This window comes from Ovis canadensis, chromosome X (assembly GCF_042477335.2).
Source record: "Ovis canadensis isolate MfBH-ARS-UI-01 breed Bighorn chromosome X, ARS-UI_OviCan_v2, whole genome shotgun sequence".
In the NCBI taxonomy this organism is placed as follows: Eukaryota; Metazoa; Chordata; class Mammalia; order Artiodactyla; family Bovidae; genus Ovis; species Ovis canadensis.
The window spans coordinates 129,861,422-129,876,211 of record NC_091727.1 but is presented as its reverse complement, the minus strand read 5'-3'; the positions used below and the strand labels follow the sequence as shown (position 1 = coordinate 129,876,211).

Sequence of the window (14,790 nt, the reverse complement as noted above, 5' to 3'; positions counted from 1 at the left end):
GTATATGCCTGTTGGATCTCTGGTTCTTAATCCTGATGATAGGAATTAGGTCTTTTCTTAGAGGAAGGGAGTAGTTTTTATAATTTATTCATTTTTTGAGCCAGTTTTGCCAAATGTGGTTAAAACTTCCCTCCATCTGTAGTTGACACACATTTAGCATTTAATTTCAGCTCTTCTAATTATAATGCATTCCAAAATGTTACATGAGGGTTTTTTGTGTGAGTGTGTGCATTATCAAATAAGCACACTGACTTTTTGAGAAACTAAATGCTTCTAGAGCTTTGCGAAGGGTGCTGCCTTGTCTTTGAAGCCTGGTTCGGCTTTTGTTTTTGTTGTATCTTGAATATCAGGGTATTTACAATGATCTTTTGGAAAAAGTGATTCAAAAGGGAACCGAATTGAGCTGTGAAATGTGTTCCTCTGACCCTCTAGGCCTCTTTGATTTCAGGTCTTTGATCTGGGGCCAGCTGACGTGGAACACTGATGCCATAAATTGCTTATTCTGCTATTTCCTGAAGTATTGGGTCACTGAATCAGGGTTTGCTATGTCAGAATTTTTTTGACATCAGGACCCCCTACTCTGGGCCCTCTTGGGCAATCCGGTTCCTAGGATGAGCTTTTGAGGCCCTCAGGAAAGGCCCTTAGCCCCCATCTTTGATTCCTGTGCCTGAGGGCAGGTCAGGATTCAATTCCCTGTGACACCCAGCATAGTGCCTGAAGTACTGCCAGAACTGTTCTTTTTTCCTCCAGTGAGAGTCCCAAGTGTCCTGGATGGCAATTCTTAACTGGGGAACAGTAGCAGGAACAGGCCTGTAGGGGCCAGGGAGGAGGCATAAAAGCTGAATGGAGTTGCAAGGAAAGCACAGTTGAGAAGAGACTAGCCTTAATAGCCGTGTAATTACTTCTGAGCAAAAGACATCACCAGGTTTGATTTCACATGCCCTCACCTCCCCTTACCCTTAGAACCGGAGAAAAGGAGATTACTTGGACCAAGGCTGAACTAGGCAACTCTCAAACCTAATGTCTTTATCAGAGGTTTATTTCATCTCAAGTTGGGGCTTTTCCAGATTTGGAATAAAAGCATTTTCTGCTCAAGAGTTTTATTAATTTGCCCATCAATAGTATGTAGCCCTTAACCTGAGGGTTATTAGAATCATGTAAAAGTTGAAATTAAAGAAAAAGCTCTCCTATTAACTTGCCCTCCTACCATCTCCCTCTTGGTTGTGGGGGAAGGGGAGGAGACCTCCAGAAAGAAGTCACGTTGTGAGGTGTGGGGGCAGGATAGAAAGCTCTGTATTGCCACCCCGAGGGCCTACCACTTGGACTGGAGACCACTAAAAGTGTAAGTACCCTATTTGCAAGAATAGCCCTTATGTCCGCAGTCAGGAATTGGAGCCAGCCCCCTACCCTGGCTTGAGTCTCTACCTCCGGTCTCGAGATGGATGCTTCTTCAGCCCTGATGATTGGCTCTTGCAGCCCTGAGCCCCAGTCTCCTCTGTGTCTGGTTTTCCCTTGCCCTGCCTTTGCCAGGGATTCATTTTCATTACCGTGAAAAAAGGCACAGACCTTTTGCAACCTGTGCATCAAGGACCAAAAGAGGTCCTTATAGGAGGGCCCTGTGTCTGGGGTCTTCTAAAGATCCCAAAGGGGCTTCCCCTGGTGGCTCCATGGTAAAGAATCCACCTGCCATTGTAGGAAACTAGGGTTTTTAAATTCATTGATTTGGCCATGCTGGGTTTTAGTTGTGGCTTGCAGAATCTTCCATCTTTGTTGCAGTGTGCAGGATCTTTAGTTGTAGCATGTGAACTCTTAGTTGCAGTATGTGGGATCTAGTTCCATGACCAGGGATCAAACCTAGGCCCCCTGCATTGGGAGCGTGGAGTCCTCACCACTGGACCAACAAGGGAAGCCTGAAACAGGTTCTTCTGACAGTCATGATTGAAGTGGAGCTACAGTTTTATTCTTGAGGCTTGTTTTCTCTTGGGCTTTTCTTGCAAGTCTTACACGCCTTGTTTAAAAAAAAAGCAAATTCTCCAAATTATGACAGATTTTTGATGACTTGATGTTCTGTAAAATCTTGCTTGGTTCAAATATTTCTTCTAAAAAATCACCTTTTCCAAAGTCTAGGTCTTGGTAGGACAACCACAGGGGAGTTAAGATGCTAACAAGTATGTTCAGATCCCTTGTACTATGCACACATGAGAGTTAAGATCCATCGGGCCTTGCCATTGGTTCTTGGGTTGCCCTTCTGGGTTGATTTCTGCTGGGGCAAGTGATGTTAGCTGCCTCAGACTTTTATGCTGTTAAGAAAAACCTGTGTTAGGAAAACTTGTTTCAGGGATAAAATTGAATGTAAGGCCAGATGTTAGTTGTCAAATCTCAAGGAAATAGCAGTGTAAAGTCAGTTTCCCATAAATCTGATAACCAAGAGACTGATTTGAGGTCACATTGAGGCTCTCCTGGTGGCTCAGAGGTTAAAGCGTCTGCCTCCGATACAGGAGACCCAGGTTCGATCCCTGGGTCGGGAAGATCCCCTGGAGAAGGAAATGGTAACCCACTCCAGTATTCTTGCCTGGAGAATCCCATGGATGGAGAAGCCTGGTAGGCTACAGTCCATGGGGTCACAAAGAGTCGGACACCACTGAGCAACTTCACTTTCACTCTTTTGGTTCATTTGGATGGTGTTGGGCCCACTGTATTCTTTTTTCTTTTGGCTGCAATTTGTGGCTTGCAAGATCTTAGCTTCCCAAACAAGGATTGAACCCAGGCCTGGCAGTGAAAGAGCTGAGTTCTAACCACAGGACCACCAGGAATCCCCTTGAGTGTATGTTTTTTCCTTTTTATTGGAAGATAATTGCTCTACTATGTTGTGTTGGTATCTGCCATACATCAACATGAATCAGTCACGGGTATAAATACTTCCCCTCCCTCCCTTGAATGTATGTTAATGAGAAGGATTGAAATGAAGGGCGGGAGATACAGAGGGTGATATTAACCTACAGAGGGTGAAAGAAGCAAGGGTTCTTTCCTTAAAGCTTTCGGGAAGTTGAATTGGCCTCTAAGATTGCAAAGGCCTTGCAGGAGCTGAACAGGCCCTACTGCTTCTCCCTTCCCGAGGCTGCTTTCCTGTCTCAGCACCGAGGCCCTGTCCACCACCTTTCATTCCCCCCTCCCCCATTTTCCTGCCTGGATGCCCTTAGCCTCTGATGTTCCTAAGGACATTGATTATGCCATGAAGGTCTTTAGGCCCTGTGTTTTGAGCATGTTCCCTTGGTTTTTAGCTTGCAGAATGAAAGGAAAGGAAACCCAGAGGGGCAGGGAAACTTTCCATCCCAACCCTGGGTAACCTTACCTGCCCCAGAGCTTCAGAAAGCTGGCTCCTCTTCCAGCTGAGTCCCTGTGGCTAGCTCCACTTTGCTGCTGATCTATTGTATGCCCCCCAGTGACAGCTCACTGTCCCCACCCCATGCCTGGAGGGAGACCAAAGCCAGCCATCAGAGTCTGACTGTTCATCTTTTCCCAGTCTTTTCCCCAGCACATTTCTCCAGTAGCCAGGCAGCCACCTGTGAAAAACAGAAGGGATGGGAAGGGGAACTTCCAATCCAGTGTTAAGACCACACAGCCAATGCAGGGGGCACGTGTTTGATCTCTGGTCAGGGAACTGATTCCCACATTTCTCACAGCATGGCCAAAAAGTAAAAATTTTAAAAGGTAGAGTGATACGTTGAAAAAAAAAAAATGGAGAGGAAGGCTCCTTTTGAGACAAAAATCTCTGAAGCCCTGCGGAGTGACAAGAAGCCTTTGTCCCATTCCTCCCTATCCTTTGGTTTTTTAACTGGCTCAATTCTGTATCTATTCTCCAAGTTTACCTCCACAGCTGCTGTTGCAGCCAGGTCTTGTCACTTCACCCATACAGTTGCCATGAGCACACACACATATTGGGGTTTTGATTCATGGTTTGGATATAAAAACAGAACAGTCAGCCTTGTCCATTTCACCCGGGCAATACCAGAGCAGTAAGTCAGCCTGGAGCCACTCCACTGAACTGTAGTTCTCATCCTCAAAGTTCTTGGGGTTGGGAACTTACTATGCAGGAGGGGCTGCAGCAATGGGGAGAGCTGCTGAAGCCTGGCTTGAGGAGGATTCCCCCTCCCATCCTTGTCCTGCAGCCGTTTCCAACTGGGCCTGTTACTACTATTCAGCTGCCACCAGGGGGAGCCAAACCTGCTCAGGGCTCTAAGCACCTGCTAAGAGCTTAGCGTTCTCCAGGTCCCCTCTTCCCTTTTATGTTGCCAGCAGTCAGGGTGACAACACAGTGCTTAATTCTCACTCATTCAGCAGAGGAAAGTGCACACAGTGTAAGCGCATTCCAAGTGCCATGCTAGATGCTAAGAACTCAGAAAGTGTTCTTTACCCAAAGCGCCTGTCTAGAGGGTGAAATAAGGCATCACAACTTGGTGTGATAGAGATTATGATGAGGGAAGAGCCAAGTGCGATGGGAGCACAAGAGGGTCACCTGAGCCAGTGGTGGAAGTCAGGGAAAGGTTCCTCAAGGAAAACATTTTGACTTAAAGCAGTTGCTTACAAGTTGGCCAAAGGGGTTTGGGGAGAAGAGTTTCAGGCAAAAAAAAAAAAAAAAAGCAAAAAAGAATGTAGCTGAGGAGGACTTCCTTGGTGGTCCAGTGGTTAAGAATCTGTCTTCCAATGCAGGGGATGTGGGTTTGATCCCTGGTTGGGGAACTAAGATCCCCCATGCCCTGGGGCAACTAATTCTTTGCATGGCAATGAAGACCCAGGGTAGCCAAAAAAAGAATGGGGCTGGGGTGTGTGTGTGTGTGTTTACAGGTAAGATGGGGAGCTGTGATGAGTAACGGGGGTGGTAAGGCCAGATCATAAAGGATGGTATAAGAATGAGTGGATGCCTGCCTTCCCAGGGTACATAGTAACAGCACCCCCTTACATGCTGTCCTGGTTTGGATAACTGAGGAAGCTATCACATGCTTTCCTACTTGTAAGACATACTAAGGAGTATGAGCTTCATCCTAGGAGCAGAGAAGAACCACACGAAAGTTTGAAGAGGGACCTGACAGGATCAGATCCAGACAGATGAAATAGACTGGCAGTAGGTGAAGAATGGATTGGGTGGAGCTAAGTGTGGAGAGAGGTCAGTTATGGAGCCATGCAGTTGTCCAAGGGAGAGATGAAGGTGGCCGGGGCGAGAGAAGTGTTGGTAGGGAGAAAACCAATTTGCACTCTTGGGCAGCAAAACGCAACAGAAGCTGGTGGCTGCTGGTACTGTGGAGGGTGGGGCTGCCTGTGGAGAGGTTGTGGTCATCAATATATTTTTGCCCAAATGTCTTTTCCCGATAGTCATGAGGCAGTGGGGCTGCAAACCAGGCCAGCCTTAAGTATCTTGGATCTTTGAATCCAAAGGATAAGGAAAAGTGGGGGGAGGATATGGAACAGGAGGAAAGCTAGGGAACAGTGAGGAAAGGTAAAAAGAGATTTAAATGCACAAGGTAGAAACCTGGATTATAGGTTATGTAAAAGAGAACAATAAATGGAAGCCAACATAGAAGGCTCTACAAGAAAGAAAGGTGGATATTTTAAAAATTACAGTTTACAACAGCATGTGTCCATTAAGGGAGACGAGTGTAAAAAGCCTTCACCCATAATCTGCTGCTCCATGACAGGGATGATGATTTTGGTGTATTTGGCAGGTAGGCATGAAGCAAGAGCGGAAACAGCAGGTGAACTAGAGAAAATCTATGGTAACAGTTTAACAGGGTCCAAGGCCAGATTTAGAAGGCTACATCAGCAACCCAGCTAAGGAATGGCAATCGGAGACTCATTGCAAAGGAGGGCAAAGGCTTCAGAGCCTTGTGTCCATGCTGAACGGGATCCTTGTTTTCTTCTTAATTAAAATGTTCATTTTTAGATAGTTACAGATTCACATGCAGCTGTGAAAAATAATTCAGAGATCCCATACCCCCTTTACCCACTTTCTCCCGCTTGTCACAGCTTGCAGAGCTAGAGTGTAATATACAACCAGAATCAATATATTGACACAAGCAAGATACAGACAGTGCCATCACCACCAGGAGCTCTCACAGCCGCTTCCCTGCCACCCCTGCACCCTCCCTCGTCCCTGGCAACTACTAATTTGTTCTTCATTTCCATAATTTTGTCATTTCAAGAGTGTCATGTAAATAGAATCACACAGCATGTAACCTTTTGGGACTGACTTTTTTTCTTTTTAAACGGAGCCTAATTCTCTGGCTATTAATACAAAATGCATGTTATCAATAGTTTGTTCCGTGGTATACAAACCTTTCATCCATCTCAGGACATCTGGTTTCCAGTTTGGTGCTATTAAGAATAAAACTGCTGTGAACATTTATGTACAGGTTTTTGTGTGAACAGAAGTTTTTTATTTCACTGGGATAAATGCCCAGAAACACAGTTGCTGAGTCTTATAGTGGTTGCATGTTTCATTTTTTTTTTTTTTCAGAAATTGCCAAACTGACTTTCACAGCGGCTGCACCACTTTAACATTCCCAATTTTTCCGCAGCCTTTGGTTGTGTCGCCATTTGGATTTTCGGCTTGTGTTTAGCCAGTCTGAGTGGTGTGTAGTAATGTCTCCTGGTTGTCATTTGTGCTCTCTAGGCTAATGATGTTGAGCATCTTTTTTTGTGCTTACTTGCCATCCTTAGATCCTCTTTGCTATAGTGTCTGATCAAATTTAGGGGGATCTTTTCTAAGCTTTCTGTTTCAGCCTAGCTCCCTCTGACAGGGCTCTAGCGCAAAAAGGGGAGGGGATTGGGGCACCACCACAGGACTGCCAGCTGGGGGTCAAAACACAGGTCCCCACTCAGCCTCCACAGACAACTGTGTAGGGAACCTCCCTGTTACTGGTGGGCAGGTTTGGGTGTTCCAGTCTCCACTGATACCTCCTGGCTGGGAGGCATAGGAATTCCTCATTACCGCTCCTCAATAGACATCACAGGTGGAAAGGGTATGGCTCTATTACTGCTGGGTGACAGAGAAAGTCTTTTTTTTTTTTAATTTTTATTTATTTATTTGGCTGCTCTGGGTCTTAGTTGTAGCATGTGGGATCTAGCTCCCCAACCAGGGATCAAACCTGGGCCCCCTGCACTGGGAGCTCAGAGTCTTAGCCACTGGACCACCAGGGAACTCCCCAGAGAAAGTCTTAACTCTCTACTAGAGCATCTGACAGCACCTAGCCAGGAAGGGAAGTGTAGTAGTCGAATTACCACCTTGTGGGTGTGGAAGTCCTGGCTCCCCACGTGGTCTCCACTGATGCCCAAGCAGGGAGCAAATTACCACCTAGCTCCCTCCTCTACCTTCTCTGGCATCCTGTCTGGCAAGGGACTCAGGTGGGAGCTTGGGAGCCTGACGTTAAAATCTCTGCTCCCTACTCAGCCTTTGCTGGTGGATGTGTTCAGCGACACTAGAGAGCTTCTTATCTAAAATGGTCTGTCTTGGGCCTTCCTTGGTGGTCCAGTGGCTAAGACTCTGTGCTCCCAATGCAGGGGGCCCAGGTTCCATCCCTGGTCAGGGAACTAGATCCTGCATGTTGCAACTAAGGGTTCACATGCCCCAACTAAAGATCCCACATGCCTGCATGCTGCAACTAAGACCTGGTGCAACCAAATAAATAAATAAATGAAAGTAAAAAGATAAAAATAAAGTGTTCTATCTTGCTAAGCTGCCCCTCTCCTAGAGAGAGACGACTTTTCCTGGGGCTTTTTAATCTGCAACCATTAGCCTTTCCAGGTTGTCAGTTTCTTGAGCTCCAAGGGTGAAAAAATGAGGCAAGAAGAAAACTCAGGAGACTCACCACCATGTGTCATTGCTTGAGTCCAAAAACCCCTAGCCTGTCTGCCTTCTCCATCTTTCAAAGTCTCTTGTGGTTTTTTCATACAAACTGTCCAGAGTTGTCAGTTTTACTTGGCTGAAGGAATCAGCAAAATTAAGTCTACCCTGGCTTCCCTGGTGGCTCAGATGGTAAAGAATATGCCTGCAATGCAGGACATACAGGTTTGATCCCTGGGTCAGGAAAATCCCCTGGAGAAGGGAATGGCCATTCCAGTATTCTTGCCTGGAGAATTCCATGTACAGAGGACCATGGCGGGTTACAGTCCATAGGGTCGCAAAGAATCGGATACAACTGAGTGACCAACACTTTAATTTTCATCTTCCTAAACCTCCTTTTGCCTTTGGAAAAAACCACAACTTTGTATTGATGAGTAACATATTGGAAAGTGTGCGATTCACAAGTTTACAGCTTAATGAATTTTCACACACTGAACCCACCTAGCATCCAGATTAAAAAAAAAGGTGAAGAACATTACCAGTACCCCCACAAGTCTCCTCACAGCCCTTTTCAACCACATTCTCCACACTGGAGTAGCTACTGCCTCTGTGGCTCTTACATGGTGGCCCAGCAGAAGGGCAGCAACAGCTGGTGATCCACCTTGACTGGTTTGTAGCTCTCTTCAGCGTGTGAGCGTGAGTGCATGTGTATGTGCGTGCTCACACCTGTCCCCTCATGCACAGGCTGGTAGAGTTTTTCACACAACTTCTATTCATCTGACCTTCTCACCTAGGCACCTTAGGTTTGCAAGTTCTTCACAGACCTGGGTTGAAATTTGAGTTCCATTATTTACCTAAAGTTTAGTGTAGTAACTAAGAACGTGGGCTTTGGGGTCAAGCTGTGCTAAGTCACTTCAGTCATGTCTGACTCTGTGTGACACTATAGACTGTAGCCCACCAGACTCCTCTGTCCATGGGATTTCCTAGGCAAGAATACTAGAGTGGGTTTCCATGCTCTCCTCCAGGGGATATTCCCTACCCAGGAATTGAACCTGCATCTTTTATGTCTCTTGTGTTGGCAGGCAGGTTCTTTACTATTAGTGCCACCTGGGAAGCCCCCAAACATGACTTAAAATCCAAGTTCTCCTACTTGTTGACTGTGTGGTCTAGAAAAGGGTAATAACAGTAGGGCCTTATGTCTAGGCGCTGTGAGGATTACGTGAAACAACTCATGCGAAGTGCTTAGAACAATGCTTGACACAGAGGCCAACCAACCCTCAATCAGCTTAGGTATCAGCATGGTTAGTGTGAGGGCTGTTGTGACTCTTAAAGGATATCAGTTATGTCAAGTGCCTGATACAGTTCCTAACAGTAAGTGTGGGCTCTCCTCCTTCTCGCCTGCCTGCCTAGTCACTCAGTCATGTCCAGCTCCTTGCGACCCCATGGACTGTAGCCACCAGGCCCCTCTGTCCATGGAATTCTCCAGGCAAGAATACTGGAGTGGGTTGCCATTCCCTTCTCCAGCGGATCTTTCCGACCCAGGGATGGAACCCGGGTCTCCTGCATTGCAGGCTGATTCTTTACTGTCTGAGCCACCAGGGAAGCCTTGCAGGGGAACACTAAGGAGTTGGTACTGATAATTTTATTGTCATGGGTCGGGGGAAGAGAAGGAAAAGTTTCAGTGGGAATAGTAGCTGTGCTGTGGTGTCCTTCCCATGCTTCCTGGGAGTATGCATTAGGTTCCCTTTTGACAGATTTCCTTCTCCTTCTTGGAAGCAAACTCAGCTCCCGCTGCCTCCCTTCATGCCCTGACTCTAGACTCTTCTGGGGAAAGGTCTAGATGGAGCAGAAGGCAATGCTCATGGGAAAGCCAGCCTCCTCTCCACAGGTTAAGGTGGACCTGGCCCCTCAGCTCTGACGCTATTGTATTTCCTCTTTCATATGGCAGAATAAAGGCCCTGGAGGGTTCCAGGCTAGTACCACTCCATATTCCAGGATGGCCCCTGTGAGTCTTTTCCTTTCTCTGGCAAATGGTACTGACTGCCATGCCCAGACCTACTTCCATGAAGCTACAAGTTGTCTCCCAGTTTGGGGGTTAAGGAGAGAGTTTGTCACTAAATATCCAAAATGTAGTTTGACATAAGTTTCATTTTCAAACTATCTCACTACACATTTCTGTGAGAAGAGAAGGAAAGAGTATCTTGAAGTTGAAAAAAGCTAGGGCATTACAAGTCCCCAAGTTTGGGGGTCAGCTACTGTGCTAATTGAATGTAATTTATAAACTGCTCTGCCTTGTTTCAGTGTAGAAAAATTTGCCACACCCTCTAGATTTATGGTGTTGCCCTTCTCTCTGCAGACAGCAGAGGGCCTCATTAGCACAAACTCAATGTCACTGACATACATGGGAAGGGATGTTTGTAAGGCTCTCAGTTCAGTTCAGTTCAGTCGCTCAGTTCTGCCTGACTCTTTGCGACCCCATGAACCGCAGCACGCCAGGCATCCCTGTCCATCACCAACTCCCGGAGCTTACTCAAACTCATGTCCATTGAGTCAGTGATGCCATCCAAGCATCTTATCCTCTGTCATCCCCTTCTCCTCCTGCCTTCAATCTTTCCCAGCATCAGAGTCTTTTCCAATGAGTCAGCTCTTCACATCAGGTGGCCAAAGTATTGGAGTTTCAGCTTCAGCATCAGTCTTTCCAATGAATATTCAGGACTGATTTCCTTTAGGATGGACTGGTTGGATCTCCTTGCAGTCCAAGACACTCAAGAGTCTTCTCCAACACCACAGTTCAAAAGCATCAATTCTTCGGTGCTCATCTTTCTTTATAGTCCAACACTCACATCCATACAGGACTACTGGAAAAAACCATAGCCTTGACTAGACAGACGTTTGTTGGCAAAGTAATGTCTCCACTTTTTAATATGCTGTCTAGGTTAGTCATAACTTTTCTTCCAAGGAGTAAGTGTCTTTTAATTTCATGGCTGCAGTCACTATCTGCAGTGATTTTGGAGCCCCAAAAAATAAAGTCTGCCACTGTTTCCACTCTTCCCCCTTCTATTTTCCATGAAGTGATGGGATCAGATGCCATGATCTTAGTTTTCTGAATGCTGAGCTTTAAGCCAACTTTTCCACTCTCCTCTTTCACTTTCATCAAGAGGCTCTTTAGTTCCTCTTCACTTTCTGCCATAAGGGTGGTGTCATCTGCATGTCTGAGGTTATTGATATTTCTCCCGGCAACCTTGATTCCAGCTTGTGTTTCTTCCAGTCCAGCGTTTCTCATGATGTACTTTTCATATAAGTTAAATAAGCAGGGTGACAATATACAGCCTTGACAAACTCCTTTTCCTATTTGGAACCAGTCTGTTGTTCCATGTCCAGTTCTAACTGTTGCTTCTTGACCTGCATACAGATTTCTCAGGAGGAAGGTCAGGTGGTCTGGTATTCCCATCTCTTTCAGAATTTTCCACAGTTTGAGGTGATCCACACAGTTAAAGGCTTTGGCATAGTCAATAAAGCAGAAAGAGATGTTTTTCTGGAACTCTCTTCCTTTTTCGATGCCAAGGTTCTAGAAGCACTGTAAAACTTTGATTAACAGAAATGTGCAACAAAATTGGCTGTTTAAGTTAATTCCCTAAAAAAAGAAAAAGATTTTCTGAGTTAATAGGGGTTAAACAGAAAGAAGGGCTTCCCAGGTGGTGCTAGTGGTAAAGAACCTGCCTGCCGATGCAGGAGATATAAGAGACGCGGATTCGATCCCTGGGTTGGGAAGAACCCCTGGAGAAGGCATGGCAATCCACTACAGTACTCTTGCCTGGGGAATCCCATGGTGTAGCCTGGTGGGCTACAGTCCATAGGGTTGCACAGAGCCTGAAACAATTGAAGCAAGTGCGCATGCAAGCAGAAAGGAATCAATAAAAGAAGGAATCAAGTCTTAGAACATGAGGAAAAATGAAAGAACATGGTTAAGCAAAAACATAGGTAAATGCAATGGGCTTGCTTTCTCTTCTTGAGCTTTCTAAATTATGTTTGATGGTTGAAACAAAACATAGCTATGTCTGATGTGGTTCTCAACATATATAGAAGTAATATTTAAGATAATTATATATTTATAAATTATACTTTATTAAAGCTAGAAAAAATGTAAGAAAATAAGAAAAAAGACCACTATATTACAAATAATGGCATGTAAAGAGAGATAAGAGTTTTATACTTCACTCAGACTGGAAAAGAATTGACACCATTAGGCTGTCATAAGTTTATTACATTATTATATATAACATATATTATATAATACCTCAAGAAGCCACTAGAAAAATTATACAAACAGCTAAACCCCAAAAGCACTATAGATAATTAAAATAAAAATCTAAAAATGATGCAAGTAACCAATAGGATGGAGAAGGCAATGGCACCCCACTCCAGTACTCCTGCCTGGGAAATCCCATGGGCGGAGGAGCCTGGTAGGCTGCAGTCCATGGGATCTCGAAGAGTCGGACAGGACTGAGCGACTTCACTTTCACTTTTCACTTTCATGCATTGGAGAAGGAAATGGCAACCCACTTCAGTGTTCTTGCCTGGAGGATCCCAGGGACAGGGGAGCCTGGTGGGCTACCGTCTATGGGGTTGCACAGAGTCGGACACAACTGAAGTGACTTAGCAGCAACCAACAGGAAGTTAGAAAAAGGAAAACAAACAACAACAACAAAAAAACCAGAATAAGAAAGAAAAAAAAAACACCACAGTAAAATAGTGGTCTCAATCTCCAGAATATATAGCAAATAATTCTATCTGATGTACTATATATGGTTTAAATATACCTAAAAAGTGTTCAAGTTACATAATCGATTAAAAAACATGAAAAAAAAAGTACTGGATGGATGTTAAGTAGATTTATTGTGGTAATCATTTCAAAATATATATGTATAGCGAATCATATTGCACATCTGAAACTAATATAATGTCTTCTCTTAATTAGATCTGCATTTGTAAAAAGCTAAAGAAAATACTGGATGCCCAGCTAAGTTTGCATTTCAGATTAAAATGAATAATTTTTGAAAAAATGACTGATTTCTGTGATATAAGTAAGTCCTGTGCAACTGCTTTTTTACATTCCTCATAGCTGGTTCTTTTCTTCCCAATTTTCAAACCTCTCATAGAAAAAGCAATAGTTTGAAGAAAAATAAGCAGTTTAACTCAGGTCTCTTCTCCAAGGAAACTGAGTTGATTGTCTATGAGGTAGATTTCTCTCTCTGGATTATCGTGTGGATTAGACAAGCAAATGGAAATGAAACCTCTTAGCACCCAGGAGTTGCTCAATAAATATAAACTTTCCATAAACATCAAGGAGAACTTCCCAACATCCTCGGCCTGTCTGTGCCTCAGAGATAAAAACCCAGCTGACCCTCGGAACTGTGCATGTCATTATAATTTTAGTAACGAATGCTTTTATTTAAAAGATAAGACATGGTTAACAAAAATCCAAGCAGTACAAAATGGTATACTATGAAAAGGAAGTCTCTCCTATCCCAGCCACAGTCCTCCACTTCCTCTCCCTTGAGGCAATCTCTGTTACCAATTTATTCTTCCAGAGTAGCCCTATGCATATGTATGCCTATATATAACCTTCTTTTTTTCCCACCAGTGTGAACATACTAGCCACACAGTTCTGCACCTTCACACGCTATTTTTAGCATTTAATTGCCCGACTGCAGTGGGATACAGGCTACCGATCCTGAGGGTCCTTATGAAAAACAGTCCTTTGAAACTTGTTGCTACCGCTGTTGTAAGTATGTCGTCAAGGATGTTGTTCATTGTATCCCACAGCATCCTCTCTGAGGACCCCCCGGGAGGAATTCCTGTCTGATCTGAGTACTGGAAACAGTTGCCATTCTGAGCAATTAGTTTGTTTTTATCTCCTGGACATTGTGAATTGTATCCAAGATTTCTTTCCCCTTTCCTGTTTGCTGCTAGAAAGCTTAGAGGCGACTTTCAGGCCCACCCTTGGTGGGAGCAGAGGTTTTGATGGTATGCATTCCTACCCTTATTCTTGGCTCTACGTGCTGCCCACTCTTGTTTTTCTATCTTTAATCTATGCTGTCTTATCTTGTGAGCCCTGGTAAGCTACTGCAAATCTCTTCCAAGAAAGGGCGAAGTTGGAATAATTAAATAACCTCCTGGCTTTATTTACTCCCTCCCTCCAGTCCCCACTAACCCCCCAACCCCCATCATATCCTTTCAGCTGCTTCCGGCACTCCCCTCTGGCCTGCTTGGTAATTACTCTCCCCTCCAACCTTTTATCTCAACTTGTTTTCATTGGTCTTGGCCTTGAGGGACTTCTCTTGCTTGTCATTGTCCCCTCAACCCCTCACCATCATCCCAACCTCAATATACTTTGTGGGCAGCTTTTCCATGCTTCGTTTGATCATTCTAGGACTGAAGACTCTGGTGCCTGGCCACACATCAGAGGCTTTCTCCATCTACCCCAGGTACCACCTTGCGCCCCTGACAGCCTGGCCTGCATTTCATATTGTCATTGGTGCATGATAAAAGAACAGAGCCTTCACAGACTCATTTTGCATCTTTGGACCAACATGGTCAAAGCTTCAAGGGAGGATTCCAAGAAGAGATGAATTCATTTTGAAGGGAGCTGCTTTCTCAGGCTTAACCTTGTTTTCCAGGTAAAGGATTTGCAGGGCCAGGAAGGCAGGGTGGCCTCTGGAAGAGATCCTGCAGACCCACCAGAAAAATTTGGAGTCTGGAGTTCTGTTCCCAGACTTGCCACTGAGTGGCTGGGCAATACTGGACATGTCTTGTATCCTCCTGGACCCTGCTTTCCTGAATTCATAATGATAGAAAAAATAGATAGAAAATTAGATCATAGATGATCTCTAATGGGCCTTCTGGGCTTCCCAGGAGGTGCTAGTGTTAAGGATCCCACTTGCCAATGCAGG

General features: G+C 44.9%; 1 non-coding gene across 1 annotated transcript; it reads left to right on the top strand.

The window, feature by feature from the left end:
- Positions 1–7,511: 7,511 nt before the first annotated feature.
- On the top strand, positions 7,512–7,584 carry TRNAG-CCC (transfer RNA glycine (anticodon CCC)). The gene has a single exon. It is a non-coding gene; the product is annotated as a tRNA-Gly (tRNA).
- The last annotated feature ends 7,206 nt before the right edge of the window (positions 7,585–14,790 follow it).